Source organism: Nansenia antarctica (assembly GCF_963989245.1).
Source record: "Nansenia antarctica genome assembly, chromosome: 17".
In the NCBI taxonomy this organism is placed as follows: domain Eukaryota; kingdom Metazoa; phylum Chordata; class Actinopteri; order Argentiniformes; family Microstomatidae; genus Nansenia; species Nansenia antarctica.
Genome location: NC_137687.1, coordinates 5,806,134 through 5,828,305, shown reverse-complemented (window position 1 = coordinate 5,828,305; position 22,172 = coordinate 5,806,134). Strand labels below are relative to the sequence as shown.

General features: G+C 42.3%; 1 long non-coding RNA gene across 1 annotated transcript in view; it reads left to right on the top strand.

Annotated features, from left to right (window-relative positions):
* The window catches only part of LOC308172846, a 34,087-nt gene that overhangs the window by 11,032 nt on the left and 883 nt on the right, over window positions 1-22,172 (top strand). Inside the window, exon 2 of the long non-coding RNA XR_013937864.1 lies at window positions 8,054-8,143. This is a non-coding gene — a long non-coding RNA (uncharacterized lncRNA). The remainder of the gene's footprint in view (window positions 1-8,053; window positions 8,144-22,172) is intronic.

The window sequence follows — 22,172 nt, the reverse complement described above, 5'->3', positions numbered from 1 at the left end:
GCTTGGGATGTACCCAAATATGAGTACGTTATTCAGAATATTTCATTTATTTATTTCATTTACTAGACATGTACTTCCGTAAGCATTAATCCAACTGTCCTGCAGTTCTAATTTGACGATGTGTCCCTCCACACCATGGCGGAGTGGTAAAAAACAACTCTCAAAAGGCTTTTGACAGACTCAAAAATGCATGAACTTATCAAACTTATGAAGGACGAATATTTCGGATTAGGGGTGCAAGCGTGATTACATGAGTTCTATTTTTTTTTTACCTTAAGTCTGATCACGGATGAGCGGTGGTATTTTTACTATTTTGGTTTACAGCTCATGAAAGTCCCAAAATCCAGTATCTCAAAATATTAGAATATTACATGAGTGAAAAGAAATGTGCACCCGCAAACCTGGTGCTAGTTCCTATCTGTCATTGGCACGAGCGCTTTGTCATTCCCCAGTGACAAAGATGTTATACTCCTTTGCTACAGCCACTTGTGAGCAAAATAAGACATGTAGGTTTGCCATGTACCTCCCAGAAGAAATTCTGCTCTTTCCATCTTTCTTGAAAGACCATACATTCTGTGTCAATCTTTAGAATTGTACAGATGAACACTGAATCTGGAAATACATGTGGTGTGTATGGTGGTTAGGCCTAGATGAACTACATGTGCAGCTCTGCATAAGCTACCAGAGCTAATGCATCCTTGCATAGGCTTTTGCTCAGCGGGCTAATCTAGTGCTGTAGTGAGAGACCACCAACAAGTTTCATGGTGCAACAGCATGACGCGCAGCTTTGTCTCATCATTTGATGTGCCGATGGAGGCTACCCAGCTGAGGCGTATACAAGTCAGAGCCTACGAGAGAAAAACTTGAGAGGGAGGGAGGGACAGAGAGAGGTGACGAGAGTCTGCCCCCCCGATAAAACATTTCGAATTATGTGCTCACTTGTCCTGAGTCTACCCCCCTCTCCTGCGAACCAAACTCAATCTGTTGTGCCTTCTCTCCTCATACCAGCTGAATTGCGCTCTAAAGTGCATTTGAACTAAATTGGGGCAGGCCTCAATCTCAGACATGATTGTCCTTTTTTAATTAGCAGCAGAGGTACAAAATATGTAATAATAATAAAACACGGCGAGGACACTCATTACTGTACATAATGCTTGTGGAAGCATGGCCTATTGGAGCGATAAACTGCCTTCACTATTGTGCTATTTGGTTAACAGTCTGCTTTATGGCCTTGTTGCTGCCCCCAGAACTCTTTGGTTGATGTTATCCAACTGGGGATATGATGATATGAAAAGGATAGGCTCACGATGACTGCATGGGGTTGAAGGGCTCAACTCTTCTACCCAGGACTGGACAAGATTTGACTGTGACAAACACGACAAATGTGATTGTGTGTGTATGTGATTGACTAGATATACAGTAATGAGAAGATTTACAGATACTCACAGTGCTTGGAGAGAAAACATTCAATGCCAGTGGATGAGGGACTCTTATTTAGTCATCGCCTCAGGATATTTAACAGAGCTAGCAAGCTAGATAGTTAGTTGCATTGTTAGCTGGCTAAAGAACTGAATTTAAAGAAATTAAAACTAAAATGATCTATCCTGTCCTCTTACTAAATAAATGTGCAACCGGTTATATTTGTCTCTCTCAATAAATCTCTCTCTCCAGAATGTTGCGCCAAAGAACGACACACAGGGCACAAACTAGTCTACGATTTTGATTGGAAGGTCCGGACGTCAGGTAGCCATATTTGGTTTGAGGACCATCCTCGGAAGCTCCTCATTTGTGCACTGACACATATACAGAGGGGCGAGGTGAAATATGGAAATAAACAATTGGCTAACCCTTTTTTTTTTATCGGGAGAATCTGAAACACCTTTTGTCAAGTACTTGTATCCGCTTATAACTCTCAAGATCCCCTTGTTGCTCCATCTGCCTCCAAAAACAATGCTAATTTGATTGGCCTTAGAGGCTGGTCTTCCGGAAAGACGCTCATCTGAAGTTGCCGCTTCGCTTGTCGGTTAGTCTGAGTGTGAGGTGAGCCAGCTGAATGAATGCCAGCTCCCTGGGCTGAAGGGATTTTCAGGTCATCAGGAACATTTTTTTTTTTTTTTTTTACAGTTCTATTTTCTGGGTGGGGCAGTCCCACTCATATTTTTCATTTTTATTGACGGTTACAGTGAAGATTTAGACAGGAAGGATGGGTGAGAGAGAGAGAGGAGGGATGACATGCAGGATATGTCCCCGGCCGAAATCGAACCGGGGACCCTGCGGTTACATGGTCAGCGCTTAACCCGCTACGCCACCTAAGCGCCCCATCAGGAACATAGTTTGAGTAAAAAAACCTACCTACCAAAAGAATTAGCACGCAAACTATAACCTATATGTTTGACTATAAAAGTATGAATAATTTATTTACAAATTGTTGAAATGCGCTCTCTCTCTCTCTGTTAAGCGGCACAGTAGCCCGTTGTCTTAGATAAATGCTGAACAATTATCCAACCTTTGTGTTACCACCAAGCTCAAATCATTTTTATGTTTTTATTATTTTTTTGCTCAAATAGTGCCCCTCGAATGACTTGTGCCCCTTTAGTTACTTTCCTCTGATGCCAGGCCTGCCATTATCCCATCATAACACCATTGCTCTCAATTATGTTGATATTTTGAAGTGTAATATTGTTTTGATGCGAGTTTCAATGTCCCATTATCAGTGAGGGGAGAGAGATTTGCGCTTCGGGGGGAAACCAAGTTGGCGGTTGGCAGTCTGTTCTAATGAGGTGGGATGGTTTATTCATTCAAGTCTAGATCAACGCTGTAGTCAGACATTCATTCATTTATTTCAAACAGGAGCCTACCCTCACCTGAAAATGTCAGGTTCCAGGTATACCATGTAACAAGAATACAAAATAGCCTGATTTAGTTAACCATGAACATCAGAGACTACATTACGAATGTTCATTTAAAATACTCAATACTGAGCACTGGTATAAGAACATGAACCAGAGAACAGCAGTAAATGCAATAACCCACAGTCATCGCTGATGCAGTGTTGCCAACTCAATCTGTAATGGAAGTAGCTGTTGGCTCTCCCAAAAGTAGCTAGATGACGTAATCAACTCATTTGCATAATATGCAATTATGAAAGGCTAAATGAATAGAAAAAGGCTGACCAGGTTTACAAACTAACTATTTACGTATTTACGAACTTGCTATACGATTTTACTGAGCGCGTGGACCTGAGAGGGTGCGACTCATGCGAGAGACTGACTGAGACAGAGTGAACCGTTTGAGGAATTTGAGTGTGAAACTAAAAGACAGAGTGAATATTATTTAAACGAAAACATATCTACAAATATTATACTGAATTGTACAAAACCATTGTTGTGATTGGACGTTAGCGGTCCGCTGCATAAAGACTAAATTCAGACCTATCACAACTGTTTTGCAAGCGCGTCGCTTCGCGAGTGTGGGGGCGGTTAAGTCTGCAACATTGTAACTTACTGCTCCCTAAATCGGAACAAAATGCATGTCTGAAAGTGGCCTAAATCTAGCTTCAATCTGGTATTTTTTTTCAATAATACCTCGCTGCCTTTCTCGTTGCGCAGACTGAGGAGAAATCGTCGACTTAGTGGACTGAATCAATTAGTGGCGGAGAAAATTCATTTGTGGCGGCCCGCCACGAATCAATGCATATAGAGGAAACACTGCTATCTTCTTCACTATCCGAGTCTCCAACAGATGGGCTTACCTATACAGTATGTGTTGATTGTATACATGTATCTATATTCATTTTTGCCCCCTTAGGGCTTTGTGCTTCTTCCTATTTCTGTGCCTTTGGCGCAAAGGGCCCTTGATGTAGATTAGAACCGTTATCTGTGCTATAGTATAGTAGTTGCCATAGAAACGTTTGCATTTATGTTGTACAGGGGTTGTAGATGAAGATACCCCCTCCCTTTATTTAGCATCTAGCTACCAAACAGCATTCTCTTCATTCCTAATTTAGCATAATAGCTCCAAGCTCTGAATGGGAGTGGGGATGCTGGAATAAGAATCGCATGATGTATTAATCAGGCCTGACGTCTCATCCTCTCTAATCTCATCAAACGACCACGAATTCCATCCAGCAACAGCTGGAGACTCGGCAGGTAGGTAAACTCCCCATTAAAACTCGCCACCCAAAGAAGAAGAGGCAGTGGTGCTCTGATTGGCGCTGGGGCACTTTACATACCAGATGGAATGTTGATTTGTCTCAGGCATTGTTTACCAGGTGGTATTGAATTTAAGTCACTGAGTACTGCTTAGGACCTAGGTTTCTTGGACATTATTCGGTGGCGCATCAATATGCTGACGGACCGTTGTGCCGACAGCCCTCCCTGCATGTGAATGCTCTCCGCTTCTCTTACGGTACATGTGGGAAAACTAGGGTTAGGGTTAGGTGCTACGTCGACTTGGTACATGCTGGCATGTCTAACCCTAACCTCATCCCTAACCCTAACCCTACCCCTAACCCCAACCCTAACCTTAACCGTAGCACCCTAGCACCTAACCCTAACCCTAGTTTTCCCACATGTACCGTCTTGTCAGCTCTCGCAGAAATCCGCTAATAAACTGTCGGCATCGTGGTCCGTCGGCACAGCGGGTGGGCCCCAGTTTGCAGAGGTTTTACAGTAGCTAGGGTAATGAGAAAATTGGTTGTGTGTGCGTGACAAGCTGTGAACAGAGGGGAATATAATATGATGGTGATAATAATTATATAGTGATAATAAGTAGTCAGGGTGGCTGGAGTGACGGACAGAAAGGTGAAACAGGTGGTCAGAAAGGCACAGCAGCGCCTCTCTCACCTCAGACGGTTAACACTAGCTCAGCCGTAGAGGGGTCATTTCAGGGTTCGAGTTATGTGGGAGCCAATGGGAGCTAGAGATGGTCTGAGGCTCTCTGAGCTCCCATGAAGGCAGTAAAATCAAAAATCTGTGGGGGTCGCTAATAATACATTACCACAACTATTCTTTGATCAAAATGTCAATGTAATGAATATTATTTAATTTATATTATAAATATTGTAAAATAAACACGTTTTTCAAAAGAACTACGCGCACCATTAATCTCCTGTGAATGACAGTATGCCTTTTACTGCCTGCACTTCACCACCAAGACACCATGGGGCGCAGTAGAATATTGTGCAACAGCAAAAGGTTGATTAATCAGCTGTGCGGTAAACCGTTGGAACACACAGTGCACAGCTGATTAATCAATTAAACCAATAGAGTGAGACACCAGTTGCCTTTCAGGAAGTAGTGAGATCGTGCACCTAGCCTATTATTGAGAAGCAAACATTCATTCATTAGCTATACAGGAGTATATACATACAGTAGCTACCATGCCGCCCAAAAAAAGGCCACTGTTGCCGACCGGGTCATCAAGCCTAGAAAATGTCGGGTTTTTATCAAAGAAACCTGCTATGACACCTAACGTTAGCCCTGCTGCTACTACTGTTACTACTACTGCTGCTACTACTGAGGACTCTGCTACCTACTGAAAACAGACCACTCCGCCTACTGAAAACAGACCACTCAGCCTACTGAAAACAGACCACTCAGCCTACTGAAAACAGACCACTTTGGTCTATCTTGTCTCCGTAAAGGTAAGGTGGCTTTTACTTTTTACTAACCTAGTGTACTAACCTAATGTATTTTTCGCTCCTTCTGTATAGCAAAAATAACAAAATTATTGGCCGAGATACATGTGTGACTATCGCTTTTATAGCTGTTGTTTCATGTGGGGCTGTTGATGTGGTGAAATGAGTAGCCTGCAGCTGTAGCGTCAGGATATGTTGGGATTTGAGGATGAGGATGATGTTTCTGTACCGGTACCGTTTTTAAAGTATCGATTTGTCACCGGTATCGAATAAAACCCAAACTGTACCCAACCCTAACTATGTTTACATGCCAACTAATTAGCTAATTCATTTCTTTCATTTAGAGCTGAGGGGAGCAACAGAGAGACGGACAACAGGACAGCAACAGAGAGACAGACAACAGGACAGCAACAGAGAGACAGACAACAGGACAGTAACAGAGAGACAACGGGAGAGGAGAGCAATAGAGACAGAACTGAATGCACTGAACCTTTTTTTTATTCTTTGCATTATTAACACTGTTGTGTTATTGTGTTATTAAAGTGTTTAAGTGTTTTATGGTAAAGCATTATGAGTGGTGTGTGTGTGCAGGGTGCTCGTGAGTTGTATATTTTGGGGAGGGGGGAGGCTTGTGTATGGGGGCGGGGGGTCCTCACACAAAGGAGTAGCCTAGGGCCACTGACCACCTTAATCCGCTACTGCCTATAGCTAATTAAAACTTGAAGTCCCATCGCTGTGTGGGCATGATTCGCGCGTGCATGAGAACATTTCGCACTGTTATTTTGGAGACCCCCACAGAGTTCAGCTTATAACTCGAACCCTGGGTCATTTGACCCCTGTGAGTAAAAAGAAAAAGTCTACCTTTGCACTCGATCGAATGTCAGGACCCACCTTTCATTACTTTCCCTAGATATGTGCGCTTTCGAAATCTAGCTAGTATAAAGCTATTTTGCGGTATTTCTGTGTGTTTCTGTGTGTTTGCGCTAGTATTTGGCTGCCATCTTTTTTTTTCTCCAAGGCTGCAATTCTCTTCCATATCAGCAGAGGGCGCAGGGACACACACTGTGCTGCATGTGCTACATGTGCTACATGTGCTGAATTAGATTCAGTGAATAAGATTGATATTTGTAACAATGTGTTATATATATATATATATATATATATATGTTACGGTACATGTGGGAATACGGTACATGTGGGAAAACTAGGGTTAGGTGCTAGGGTGCTAGGGTTAGGGTTAGGGTTAGGGTTGGGATTAGGGTTAGGGTTCGACATGCCAGCATGTACCAAGTCGACGTAGCACCTAACCCTAACCCTAGTTTTCCCACATGTACCGTATTCCCACATGTACTGTATTCCCACATGTACCGTAACATATATATATAATATATATAGGCTGTATATAGCAATAGTGATACATAAGATATGTACAGACAGTAGGCCTATGTCTCCCAATTACTTCGGATTTGAAATGTCGGAGCTGAAGCTGGCTTTCCACAGCGGGCAGAATCCATTACAGCCACGCCGCCCTGAGCGACTCTACAGAGCTTGCTGTTCTATTCATATGCTAAATAATAATAATGTACTATTGAGGTATTGAGGTGTTGGAATAGCTATCACCTATCAATTTCAATGGGGTGTGGGGTGCCTATTCAATAACCCGCTTGGGTTACAAAATATTACATTCGATTAGATTCAACTTTGTCGTTGTAATACTACCCTTTCCCTCTCTTCTTTCATTTCTTTCTTTTCTCTGTTCTTTCATGCTCTCCTTCGACTTCTCGCTACTTTTTTCGCCTGTTTGGGCGCACGACAGTAGTCGTAGACAGTAGAATACTACAGACACTTATCTTGAATTGTGCTTGATTTATTATGCCCTATGTCTTCCATCAGGATCCAAAGCCTGAGTCACTTGTGTAATGTGACAAACTCGAAACTTTAAAGTGTGTGTTTCTTGACGTTGAGGGATGTACTACATCAGTGCAGCCTACAGAATAATTTCATCAATTCCACCCCGACCTGATGGCCAATTTGCCAGCAAACGACTGTGGGCAGACAGCTACACGCCTGGTTAATGGTTGAAGAGGGCTCGTCTGAACTCGATGAACATTAAGATTGTAACGTCTCATGAATATTCAGAGGAAAGGGGGCCGGGGGTTCTCTCCTCCGTCTTCCCCTCTCTCTGTCTCCTGTGAGGTGTTGTCCCAAAACCTAAGCTTTTTATGGTGTCTGGGTAATTTTTTCAAAGTGTTAAACCAGACTACTAAACCACTCTACACTCTGGGTCACTTATCCCTCAGGTCACTAAAGTGTCCTACAATCGATTGTTGTGCTCCTAACCTCTTTCAGGTGCTCTTCTCCCAACTCTAGATGTATTACCCTCCTTTTACCTTGTCTCATTTTGTTTCTCCACAGGAAGTGGGCAGAGCTGCCTTTCAGTGACCTGTGACCCTTGGGCAAAGGATGCGGTTTGCTCCAGACGACAGCTCGCAGATGGATTAACAGGTGATCTTACTTTACATTTTCATTCAGTATTCATTTGTTCCTTACATGGGCCATATTATCTTTCGTTGTATTTTCCAATCCTATTCCGGATGTAGGGCAGACAAGTGTGGACGTGATAATGGCGACAGCCTGATGGCAATGAGATAAGATATCTTCCTGTCCATGACGTCCATTTGTCAGTGTGTTTAAAACATTTTTTTTTAGACAATATATTTATTGATTTGCAGCTTGCAAAATCACATCAAATTGTCCATTGAATAACAATATAAAACATAGCAAACATTTTTCACCCTGTTCTCCCTCCCATCATCCCATCCCTAACAAGTGGGGCTTAACAACAGGCTTAAACACAAACTACTGCTGACTGTCTGCCTCTGTGCCTCCTCACATGCCGCCTCTCACCAGTCTTCTAAAGATATTTCCTCTATATCGCCCTCCCATAATTTCATTTAGGATTCTGATGATTCACCAGACCTGGACACAAACAAGTCATATACTGAGTTGAGATTAAACTGTTATCATAACAAAGTCCTGTGATTGCTACCTCTAATGGGGGAAATGACAGGTATGTCTAATGAATGGTTTTGAGATGAGGATATAAAGCTCTTAAATTGACGGTATTTCAAGGTCTGTTGATATTTCTGCAGAGGAGAAAGTACTTCCTCTTTACTGTACATGTCTTGCACTTCCCTTAACCCCTATTCAGCCCATATTCAATCCTAAAGCAATTAAAGTCACCAGCTATTATGTATTTCCCAGGGAATTTTTAAATAGTCAGGAATAAATTATCATAGAATTTTAGGATCATCTTCATTGAGGCCATACACATTTATCAGATGTATATTTTCAGATAATAAAGTACCGTGGACCATAATATATCTACCAGCTGGGTCCCTAATTATATTCTGGATCTGTAGTGGACCAGATTTATAGATTAGGATCGTAACCCCTCTAGCATGCGTGGTATAGGGAGCAGATAACACCTGACCCTGCCATCTCATTATTATTTCAGAGCCATCCCCACGCAGATGGATTTCTTGCAAAAAAACAACTTTTTCAAGAATGTTATCTTGCTCATCACTTGTTTTACCTTTGTAAGTTTCTTCAGACCCCTACAGTTCCACAAGGTCCTTTTATCTTACAATTGTTACACATTAGTTACAGTATACAGTAAGATACATCCCTAAGAATGGTTTTGATAGAGTACATATATGAAACACACCCACAGATAAAGAAAGGAAAAAAAACAAAACAAAAAATTCTTGAAAACTAACAATAAAAAGACCCCTCCCCCCGAACCCCGTATGTCAGTGTGCTTTTGATCATTTCCCTCCTGCCGATGGGTTCTCCAATGAGTCATTGCAACGATTGGCCCCGTTTCTAAGACCCGGTCGGTTGCAACCCGATCGGGCTGGTTTGGCCTTACCTTGCGGCCCAGGTAACCAGAGCCCGAGCTCTGCTGAATATTTCAACACGGCCGAGGCCGAACCAGCTGAAAAAGGCACTGCGGCCCTGCTGGGACCGTGCTCAGCTTTCAACCTGCTGCAGGGCACAGACTGAACGCTAGCCTGTATCCCTGAACCATCCACCTGAATGGATTGTATTTATAAAGTGCTGTTATAAAGACATCAATGTGATGTAGGTGATGGGGGGGCGGTAGGGATCATGCACCACTAAGGTGTAGCACCCCAGCACTCACCATTCACTGTTTGTTTGTTTCCTGGCTGCTTTCAAACCCGCTCATCTGCATCATTTGCTTTGATGTCTTGTGTACTGCTGTGGTTTGAGGAGCCGGTAAGGCGAGCTAACTTTAGCACTCCAGGTTTATATGTACAGAGCTTCTGAGTGGATGCCTAAAGAGTGACCCGTTAACGCTATGACCTTGTGAATCTCGGTTGACACCATGAATGAATGCCTCTTGGCTGAGCAGGAGTGTGTGTGTGTGTGTGTGTGTGTGTGTGTGTGTGTGTGTGTGTGTGTGTCTGTGCTGTGTGTCTTTTATCCTCCCTTTGTGCTTCCAGTAAAACAGCGTCTGCTGTCATTCAAAGGAACCAAACAGGCGGTTATGTCTGTAGTGGTGCCAGATGACCACTGCCAATGTCCCATGCCGTTCAGGTCTTGATCCATCTGGTTGGAATGGACACACTGAGCCCAGAACAGGGTTGGAGACCAGAATAGGGACAAACACATAGCAGGCTTTTAAATTGCACAGGATAACCGAAAACATAGGAGGAACAGAGAGGAACTTTCTTTTGTGTGATGTGGCTTGTGTTCGTCCCGTGGCTGTGTGGAGGAGGTTTTTTATTGTAGGCTTGGACAAGGGCATGTGTCTGGACTGATTGATCAAAATGACGGTCTTTATCTGTGTGGCATAACTTCATACATGTACAGTACAGGCCAAAAGTTTGGACACACCTTCTCATTCAATGCGTTTCCTTTATTTTCATGACTATTTGGTACATTGTAGATTCTCACTGAAGGCATCAAAACTATGAATGAACACATAGGAATTATGTATTTAACAATAAAGTGTGAAATAACTCTGAAAAATGTCTTATATTTTAGATTCCTCAAAGTAGCCACCCTTTGCTTTTTTGTTGTTAATAAAATATATAATAATAATATTTAATATAATATGTGTTAATAATAATATGTTATTATATATATATATATATTTAATATTATTATTATATATTTTATTAACAACAAAAAAGCAAAGGGTGGCTACTTTGAGGAATCTAAAATATAAGACATATTTAGAGTTATTTCACACTTTTTTGTTAAGTACATAATTCCTATGTGTTCATTCATCGTTTTGATGCCTTCAGTGAGAATCTACAATGTAAATAGTCATGAAAATAAAGGAAACACATTGAATGAGAAGGTGTGTCCAAACTTTTGGCCTGTACATGTACACTAGTGTTGGCCGATGTATCGGTTCTACAAAAGTATCACGATACCCTGTTTTTTTTTCCCTGTGTTTTTTTTATACTAAGAAAATGCACGTGCCTGACAGGTCGGCAGTTAATGTTAGGACTTTTCTTTAGAATAACGTAAGTACCGTATTTTCCGCCCTATAAGGCGCACCGGAGTATAAGGCGCACCTTCAATGAATGGCCTATTTTAGAAATGTTTTCATATACAAGGCGCACCGGCTTATAAGGCGCATAGAATAGATACTGCAGTCAAACGTTTGACTGGGGTTGCGTTACGCCCAAGCTCCACCTACTGCGTTGCGTCACCTCTCCATCGGTGTTGTGTCAACTTCCCGTTGTCCAAGCTCCACCTGAGCGTTGTCACCATCAACGTTCTACCTGCTCCACTGTCAAAAATATATATTTTTCCACCTCAAGTATCAGCCGTTCGTCATCCATTTTTGCAACAAGCGTCAAGGACCTGCGGTGATTCACAGCTGACTCGCGTGAATAGCAATTCGCAATAGCTGCAACCACGAGATATAGAGTAGTTAGCTACAAGCATTTTCAATCTGCTATTATCTCTATTAGTGGATTAACCGCTGTGGTGATTTAACAGCTGATAAAAATACATCAAGTAGACTACAAACAGAGCAAAACAACACCAGAAAACAACCAATAGGCTATACAATTATAACCAACAACCAATATGTGACAGCTCCTGGTGAAATGTGCAACGTACTTTTTCAGTTTTTACACATGCTTAAACTGCAGATTGTAAGCTTTCAAATGATGTGTCATACATTCAAATCAGAGAAAGATTGAACACGACAGGCGTGTTCTGACCAAACCACAACAAACGCTGCTAGCGGCTAACAGCTAACAAAACACATCGCTACGAAGGTCTAAACTGTATTTTAATAACATGACAACATACTGGGAGAACATCGACATGCTAAAAACACATAACTACACATAACTAGATGAACACACAGTTCTTGCTTTTGAACACGAGCTAAAACGAAAGTATGTTTACAAATCAACCCTCCCTTACCGGTAGCCTCCGGCAAACGAGAATAATGAATCCAATACACAAATGATAAGTGTTTAGTGATCGTTAAACTGTTGTTTATTATATCGAGTGGGTACTTTAAAACTTCAAGTTGAAAGCACCAAGAATCTCACTTTGTTCCCTCGGAAACTCTGTTTAGTCTTCTTTACTCTTGTGGTGTGGGACTGTGAGTAAGCACAACACCGGTGTTTACTGATTACCGTAATGCTGCAAGCGGTGTGAGTGTCCGAATTGAACAGTTGGGTGAGTACGGCATCCATTCAGAGCACATGATAGAATAACAATAGCATGTAGTGCCGAGAGACGGGAGTCGGAGGCGGCGTATTAAATGTCACAGCTAGACGTTTATTGACAGACATGAACCAGTTGTTATCACACACTTAAAACAGGAACTAAAACTCAGTACCACCCACTTAACCCTCCGTACGGAACAATACTCCCAACTATTAGTTCCGGGGGTGAATTATGTTAACCCACCACAAGCATAGCATTCGCGGAGATTCCAAGATGGCGGCCGTCGTTTACTGATTACCGTAATGCTGCAAGCGGTGCGGCTTTGTAGTTTACCAGTCGTACTGAAACATTGTATTATTATAAAAAAAATAATATTGGTCATGTAATTTTTACATTTTGATCCATATATAAGGCGCACCGGGTTATAAGGCGCACTGTCGTTTTTTTTTTTTTTTTGGGACTTTTAAGTGCGCCTTATAGGGCGGAAAATACGGTACATTTCAGTGTTGAAAATCATTGACGCACACTCGCTAGTCAACTAACTAACACAGCTTGTTTTGTGAGCCTGCTAACAATGTAGAGTACCGTATTTTCCGCACTATAAGGCGCACTTAAAAGCCTTTAATTTTCAAAAAAAACGACAGTGCGCCTTATAACCCGGAGCGCCTTATATATGGATCAATTGGTTAATTTGTTGATCCATACTGGTTGTACACGGCGCTCAAGGCGCTCTGTCAAAATGTTTCAGTACGACTGGTAAACTACAAAGCCGCACCGCTTGCAGCATTACGGTAATCAGTAAACACCAAGTAGAAGCGTCTCTACAGTCAATCGAATGAAGGCAACAGCGCGAGCACGGGACATGAACATCGATGAATTTCGAGGCGGTCCTTCTTGGTGCTTTCAACTTGAAGTTTTAAAGTACCCACTCGATATAATAAACAACAGTTTAACGATCACTAAACACTTATAATTTGTGTATTGGATTCATTATTCTCGTTTGCCGGAGGCTACCGGTAAGGGAGGGTTGACTTGTAAACATACGTACTTTCGTTTTAGCTCGTGTTCAAAAGCAAGAACTGTGTGTTCATCTAGTTATGTGTAGTTATGTGTTTTTAGCATGTCGATGTTCTCCCAGTATGTTGTCATGTTATTAAAATACAGTTGAGACCTTCGTAGCGATGTGTTTTGTTAGGAGCGTTCGTAGCTGTGGCTGCGTTCATAGCTGGGGCTGCGTTCAGAGTCACTTTTCTCCCATTCAGTGTTTGAGGTGAACCAACATTCAAATACGCCTGTCGTGTTCAATCTTTCTCTGATTTGAATGTATGACACATCATTTGAAAGCTTACCATCTGTAGTTTAAGCATGTGTAAAAACTGAAAAATTACGTTGCACATTTCACCAGGAGCTGTCACATATTGGTTGTTGGTTATAATTGTATAGCCTATTGGTTGTTTTCTGGTGTTGTTTTGCTCTGTTTGTAGTCTACTTGATGTATTTTTTATCAGCTGTTAAATCACCACAGCGGTTAATTCACTAATAGAGATAATAGCAGATTGAAAATGCTTGTAGCTAACTACTCTATATCTCGTGGTCGCAGCTATTGCGAATTGCTATTCACGCGAGTCAGCTGTGAATCACCGCAGGTCCTTGACGCTTGTTGCAAAAATGGATGACGAACGGCTGATACTTGAGGTGGAAAAATATATATTTTTGACAGTGGAGCAGATAGAACGTTGACGGTGACAACGCTCAGGTGGAGCATGGACAACGGGAAGTTGACACAACACCGATGGAGAGGTGACGCAACGCAGTAGGTGGAGCTTGGGCGTAACGCAACCCCAGTCAAACGTTTGACTGCAGTATTCTATATTCTATTCTATGCGCCTTATAATCCGGTGCGCCCTATATATGAAAACAGTTCTAAAATAGGCCATTCATTGAAGGTGCGCCTTATAATCCGGTGCGCCTTATAGTGCGGAAAATATGGTAGTGTTATAGTTCACTAGGTGTAGCAGTGGGGGGGATTACTCACCAAATTCATTGCATTGCAGTATTTTGGCTTGACTAGCGAGTTTGTGTTGTGATTTTCAACAACGTTGAAATGTATTTTCCGTGTTTCAAAATAAATGTCCGAACAATTTGATCGTTTGCCGACTTGCGGCCCAACTGACCAGTCCGTGTCACATGTTCAGTCAAGCAAGCGAGCGAGTTTAAAAACACTCTCCTCCTCTCCTGAGTGAGTGGGGTTTATTTTGCAGTGCTTCAGGAGGTCTTTGCTGTGGTCTATAAACCTCTTTTCTTCTGTCCAAACACACACACACACACACCACATTTTTAAAATAGCATTTAGCAGTTTTACTCTGCTTTTTTCCTTTTTCAGTGAAACACAATCACACACTGTCTGGTTTCTAATCTGTCTTTTCATTTCTCACTTTATCTCGTCTGCCCTTCTTTACCCGTGTTCAGTTTGACTTTGACTACTTTCTCTTATCTCCCCACCTTTCCTCCTCTCTCCGTCTCTGCCCAGCCTGTCTCATTCCATCCCTTTTTCTTGTCTTTCCTTTCTGGAGCTCTCACTCTCTCTGATCTACCACATGAGTGCCTTTTTATAACCGTTTAACTGGAGGTTAGGGGATGGAACTTCCTCCAGTAAAACCTCTCTCTTGTTTTTTCACTTTAGGGTTTGTTGTATTGCAGGGTTTTGTGTTTTTTTTTCTGTTCACCCTGTTTTTTTGTTTGTTTACCGTAACAAAGCATAGTACTGGTTGACATGGCCACTTGCGGGGGTATGAGCTATGAAAATCGTACGCCCTGATACAGCTTTAAAGTTGTTGCCACTCTTTGGAGCAATGTAGTCTAGCAGTTGGTGCCGTCATTCAGTATAACATATACGTAGCTAGCTGTTAGCGCCAGTCTAGCCCCTACTACACGGCCAAGCCGGCAAGCAGCTCAGGACCCAGGGGAGGGGAGGGAGAGGCAGGGCATGAACAGGGAGATAATGGTGCAGCAGTTGTGCCAGAGCAGAGCAATGAGGGCAGGGAAGGGGACTGAGAGACGGGGAGTGAGACTGCTACAGCAATCACTGAGTCAGTTCTGGAGGGAGAAATGGGAGATGAGGGAAAGGCTGAGCTAATGGAGGATGAAAATTTTGCATTTTCAAAGTGCTAGCCACGAAGAGGAGCTCTAGTAACGATGCTACAGGTTCTAAATCAAAAAAATAGTCGGAGTAACACAGTCGTGAGGAAGCTGGCAGATGTCCATCCAGTACAGTGGAGGATTTTTCCTCTGAGGCAGATAGGGAGGGACCATTATCAGATGCGTCAGTGCAGAATAGTGGGAGAGGTGGATTTGAAGGGGGCATAGAGCGAGTGCGCAACTTTTAGTAGTTGACAGGGGAAGAATTAAACACAGGATTGGAGCAGAGTATTTCCATGACCTTAACTTGTTTGCGGATTCAGCTATGTATAGTATGTGATGTCAAACCTCCCCTTGTTGGTTTTGACCAATGCCGAAAGTTGCTAGACTCAAAAGCAGTCACACAAGTAACAGCTGGACTCAATTCCAATGGTCTCAGTTACAAACATAAGTCGTTAAAGAGCTGGAGGCCTTTTATTGTTGTTATTTATTGTCCTAGCAACTATTCTAATCATCAGTGAAATGGGGCAAGGGACATTAGGAAAATAGTTCATTAAGACTGATTATTTGTGTGCATCTGTCTTTTTTTAATGCATTTTACGTAAACCGCACAATGTGCATGTCACTTAATTTTAATGATGGCATCATTGATGTTACTGCAGTGAACTCAAGTAAACACAGTTTCTCCACCGTTTCATGTTTCTGAAGAGGGTTCACCCATTCGTGACGTTAGAATTATAAGGTTCTATCTCAATTTTGAGTCAAAATTGAGTTTTTTACATAATCTGATCCATTAGGTGTTTATTAATGCCTGTGTGGTGTTATTTTTAAAATGTTGAAATTTTTTATCTAGTAATTAATAAAATACAAAGGTTCCATCTCACAAAACATAATGGAATGTAAAAACGTTGACGCTCAATATCTCTGAACTACCCTAAACGGAGATAGAACCTTATCATTCTAAACTCACGCATTATGCAGGTCTGTTATTTGCATTAGGTTATTTGCAACAGGCCAACCTATTCAATCCATGGTATTCAGGGGTTGACCACCTGTTTTAATACAAAATACATCCATGGACGGGATTATATTCCAACAGTTTATCCATTCCAGTACACTAGCACGTTATGATAAGAATCAACCAAGCGCCGTCATCACTTACGTTATTGTGCCAGTAGGGAAATGGGCATTATGCAGCCAGGAGTTAACAAGATGAATCATATAAACAATATTGAGCATGTGGGGTGAGGCGCTACCACAGGCTGGGTTGATTTAACACGTACAGAGGCTCAGGGAGGCAGGGTGAAGCACCAGACATAAATAAAGGATATCATAGATGAACTCAAGCGTTCACCAACACAGCTTGTGTCAAACAGCTCAAACTAAAGGTGGCCAGAGAAACAGCCAAACACACATGGCCCCTCAGTCCCACTGCTACTTAGGGTTGATTCACGCCTAGCTAGTTGGTCTGAATCTAGCTAGTTGGTCTGAATCTAGTTAGTTGGTCTGAATCTAGCTAGTTGGTCTGAATCTAGTTACGTAGTTGGTCTGAATCTAGTTACCGGTAGTTGGTCTGAATCTAGTTAGTTGGTCTGAATCTAGCTAGTTGGTCTGAATCTAGCTAGTTGGTCTGAATCTAGCTAGTTGGTCCTAATGCGGTTCCTTTGGACATATGTGAACACAGCAATCACACTCTGATCCAGAGCAAATCGTCCGCCTTGACAAGGTGGTCTCGGTCCAATGGTCCACAGAGCGATTCGTTTGCAGTGAGAACTGAGAACGCACGTTACCCAGAAACATAATACAACTCAATTGCTGTACCCTGCACTGTCAACTTCAACACACAATCAACTTTTGATTGTCAAATACACTATATAATATGAAAATAAAACACTGAAAATAGATGACGGGTCAAACATAAGACATACATTTATTCCCAATGATTATTTCATGGAGATGATCGAACTAACTCATACAAGTGGTCAACTGACCAACTTACGCAACTTAACATTACGTTATATCTGACCCCAAAAGACATTTCATGATTAATAATGTGTGAACATTAGACATTGATGGTAAACCCTGTGATAACCTGGTCACGATTACGTTGTTTTGTTTTAACAGAAAATGAGAATAGAGAATCAACAAAAGATGATTGACACACTGCAAATTCTGACCAATCACAAAACTGTTAGCAAGCGCGTGGTGTTGAAGTCGTATTCAGAACCACAGCAGACCTGAAGATCGTTTGCTCTGTCAACATTGCAGTGTGAACACAAATCGAACCAGGTCCAAGTGCAACATTGTACCATATTATGAATCGGACCAGTCTGAATCGGACCAAATTACAGGTGTGAGTGGTAGGAGTTAACTTTGATAATCAGTCTCAGCTCGCCCCATATAACCAGGGGATAGTGATTAATCGTATGGACCTACAGTAGATGCAGTGCGAATCCCAAAGGTTGCAGTTCGTTATGAGACTATGGCGGGACGAATTAGACTACGGCGGGCAGCCACAGTCTAGGTAATTAATGGGAAACACTGGCCTCTCTTTCCTTTTCATCGCCACTCCACTTGCTGCACAAAACGAGGGACCGGCATAGAGCGTGTAAGTACTATTGTAATCCTTGAAAAAGTATTCCACACTGGCCTCATGCTCAGCCCTCCCCTTCTTCTGTGTTTCCTTCCCTCCTCTCCTGCCTCCCTGCCTCCCTCCCTCCCCCTCTCCGGCTGTTTTCCTGTGGTTGCTGGGAACTGAGGCAAGGCTGTTTCCCTGATGTGGCGTCAGAAGGGAACTTACTGACTTCACTAACACACACGCTCTGTCTGTCTTCCTCTCACTGTCCTCTTCTTTCTTGTCACTCTGTTTCAACCACGCATGGAAAAGGCTGTCTGGACCGGCTGTCTGCCGCCACATGGCTGTGGGAGGTAAATGCTAAATGCAAATTATCAGCTTGACTCTGGATAGCGTTTCAGTGGTAAGAGGTCTCCGTTTTCTCTCCCTCCGTTCATGTACACTGTAATCTGTTAAATTATTTATGATTATTATTATTATTACATTGAGAGCTTTTGAGATGTATATCAAAGTGTATAAAATGAATTTAAATGACATTTAAAAAAAGAAAAAGCTAATATATTTGCAAATATGTTTCCCTTCCACAGCCATGTGGAGGCAGACAGCTATATTGTAAAAGCAGCAAATCAAAGTCTTGCAGGAAGGGTAGGCCAGACGATAAAGATGTGTCTGTCTCAAGGCCTGCTTTAAAAGCCCCAACAGTCTAAACAGTCCTTAGATTGTCGGGAATTGTCTGTTGTGTTGTTGTGGCTCTCTGTGCCAACCCTGTTGGCAGTGTTGGCAGTCTGTTAGTGGGAGAGAGCCTCAGTTGGCCACTAATTAGTTTGCCTGCACTGCGAATTTAGCCCAGACCCTCAGTGTCTGTCCATCAGCATTGTCTTTCACTTGGACTGACTTACTGTACATGTCAGTCTTGATTTAATACTGCAGGGGACCGTTTCAGCAATGTCAGTGTTGCACTTCACTGCTGTTTAGACATTACTGAGTCTTGTAACGTCATTGAGTCGAGTCATGCTTGTAAGTCTGTAAGTGTGCCGTAACCATAGCTATACACAGATGCGAATGAAGCGTGTGTCATGTATCAGTCAGATAACATTGAATGGTTCAGGCCATCTGTTGTCTATGAATGAAGTTTGTGTTCCCTAATCCACACATTGTTCGCTTAAATTGTGTAACCCCCTCATCAAACCCACCTAACGTTATGTTTTCCCCTCTGCTCGATGGAGCCATTTCCAGAGAGCTGAGGTACCAATAAAGGCCTATTGATCTCCTGAAGGCCAATGGGCCATGACAAGACAACAAAACCCAATGTAACAGGAATCAATTTACACAGAGTTAGGGATGTGTGACGGACACCTGTGACTCCAATAAAGGACAGGAGAGGAGGGATAATGGAAAGGGAGGGAGGGAGGTTGGGGACAGTCTGGAGAGTGGCATGGATGAGAGAAAGGAAGGGATTGGGGATATTTAGAGGAAGATGCGTGGTGAGGGTGGAAGTTGGAGGAGGTGATGTGCTATGGAAATTAAAGTTTAGAATGAGATTATTGGCGACCATTCAAAATGTATGAATATGAAAGTGTGTGATTATGTTGGTGCGAGTGTGGTTTGTGCATGCGTGTGTGCATGGACATTTATAATAATAATAATAATACTACATTAGACTTATATAGTGCTTTTCTAGACACTCAAAGACGCTTTACAAACTGAAAAGATTGAGTAGTAATAATAAAAAAGAAACAAGAAAGAAATAGAGAAAGAAAGTATAGGGGTCTAACTAAGGTAGACCTGTGCGTGCGTGTGCATGTGTGCGTTCGTGTGGGTCACAATGTCCTTGTCTCTTGTCTGAGCCCCTGATACTTGGTACGTGGCCTTGTGTTGGACTGGCGGTCTCTGTTTAATATGCTAACAACAACACCCCCAACACCAGCGGTGGCCTTCTACATGTAGGCCCGTCTCACCCATGATACCAAGGGCCGTACATATAGCCTACTGGATATCCAATCACATTCATATTCCTCTGGTGTCTAGGGACCTTTCAAGGCTCCTCTTCCCCTCTTCCCCTCTACAACTCTTCTTCCCTCCTCCACTCATCTCACCTCTATATCTCACTCTCTCTCTCTCTCTTCCACTATTCTCCCCTCATCCCCCATCCCCCATATCTGCTCTCTCTTTCTCTTCGTTTTGTCTCATGCTACCGCAAAATTGGGATTAAACCCTGAAGAATAGAGAAAGGACTGGATGATAACGATTTACTCATACCTGTGTGACAGACACTCGATCATATCGTATCCTATATTCAATTACGAATACCCATTTTGCCACCACCACCATGCACTCCAGTTACAATGAAGTGCGAGGAGTTTAAGTTGGTCCAATACCTGACGGGCTTGAGTCTATGTATTGTTAATGATGCGTGTGAACATCAGATATTAATCGTGAACTCTGTGATGACCTGGTCACAATGATGTTGTTTTAACAGGACCTTTTATCTAGCTCACAACATCACATTAATGCACTTAAGAGGAAGAATGGTAATAGAGTATCAACCAATGTAACAATTTAACCAATTTAACAGTTTTTCAAAGAAATATATAAAATAAACAAACTGTTGTTTATAAACAAGTGGAAGTGTAACCATATGGCTGTGTGTGTTAAGGACGACACAGGAGACTGATAATAATAAAGTCTCTATCTTCCTTAAATATGCTCCAAACAGGAGAACATAGATTGGAGCCTATCGGCCTATACTATAATTAAGCAATATCACACGAGAGGGAGTGTGTTATACAACAGTTCTACAGGGTGATTTATTAGTTAACAGTAATAAGCGACAACAGATTATGATTTGTTTGTTTATTTAATCATTAAAAATAAACCAAAAATAGTTCCGCAACTGAACTTCAAATGGACTGTTGCCTAGTAACCTGAACACAAACATGTAGTCTAATTACCGGTCATTTAGTAGAACATCTATGAGGCGGAGTGATGCATATAGTTAAAAGTCCCAGTGCTGTTATACTGTATATCAGCACTCATGGAATGCCTCTTGTCCAATCAAATTACTTGGTCGGAACTAACTGTTGTTTAATACATTACAATAGCAAAGGAATTGACTACAGTCAAGGTGCGATTCCTTCAGGACGCTCACCAGGCTTTCTCACTCAACTGTAAACAGGTGTTCTGGGCTGAGGCGGGGGAAAGGGGAGCATTGATCACCGTTCACTATGGATGATCAGATGATCTCTGTCTTTGATTCAGCGATATCTAAACACATTTCAACCATAAAGACTGGTGCCACCAAATCTGTCCACCACCTCTCTCTCTTTATTCTCAACACCCACCTCTCTCCATACCTCCTGTCCACTACCATTTACCATTTGAACCATTTAGCCAGACGCTTTGATCCAAAGCGACTTACAATTAGAGATTACAGGGACCAGTACTTCCTGGAGTAACCTAGGGCTAAGTGCCTTACTCAAGGGCACACTCGTGGTGGTGTTTCCCAGGTGGGATTTGAACTCTTGACCTTCTGATCACCAATCCACTAGGCCTGGTGGACTGGTGATCAACTCACTATCCACTAGGACATCACCGCCCCACCATCTCATTTCCTTACAGCTCAGCCTATAGATGCAAGATGAAGGGGACAGAGATTGATTAGAGCTTAGTGTAAACACCAGATGGTGTGTGTGCGTCACTGTCCTCTGAGTGTGGCCTGGGAGTCACACACACACACACTGCCCTCAACACTCAAGATGTCTTTTTTATGTTGCTGAAATCCGCAAGAAAATACGACTTTGTTTTCAACATACAAAGATGAGTAGCTAACGTAAGCCAGACAACGCTTATTTAATAAAGACCAGCCATTTCAGCTGAGTAAAGAACCTATTACACATGTTTGTGTATGAAAGCGTGTCTCACACACACACACACACACACACATACACACATCTGTTGTTGAAGTTGTACTATTGATCAAGTGTCAATGACGTGTCAAAGTGTCAGTGACGGTGTCAAAGTGTCAACACCCACCTCTCCATACCTCCTGTCCACTACCATTTTACATTTGAACCATTTAGCAAAGGTGTCAGTGAC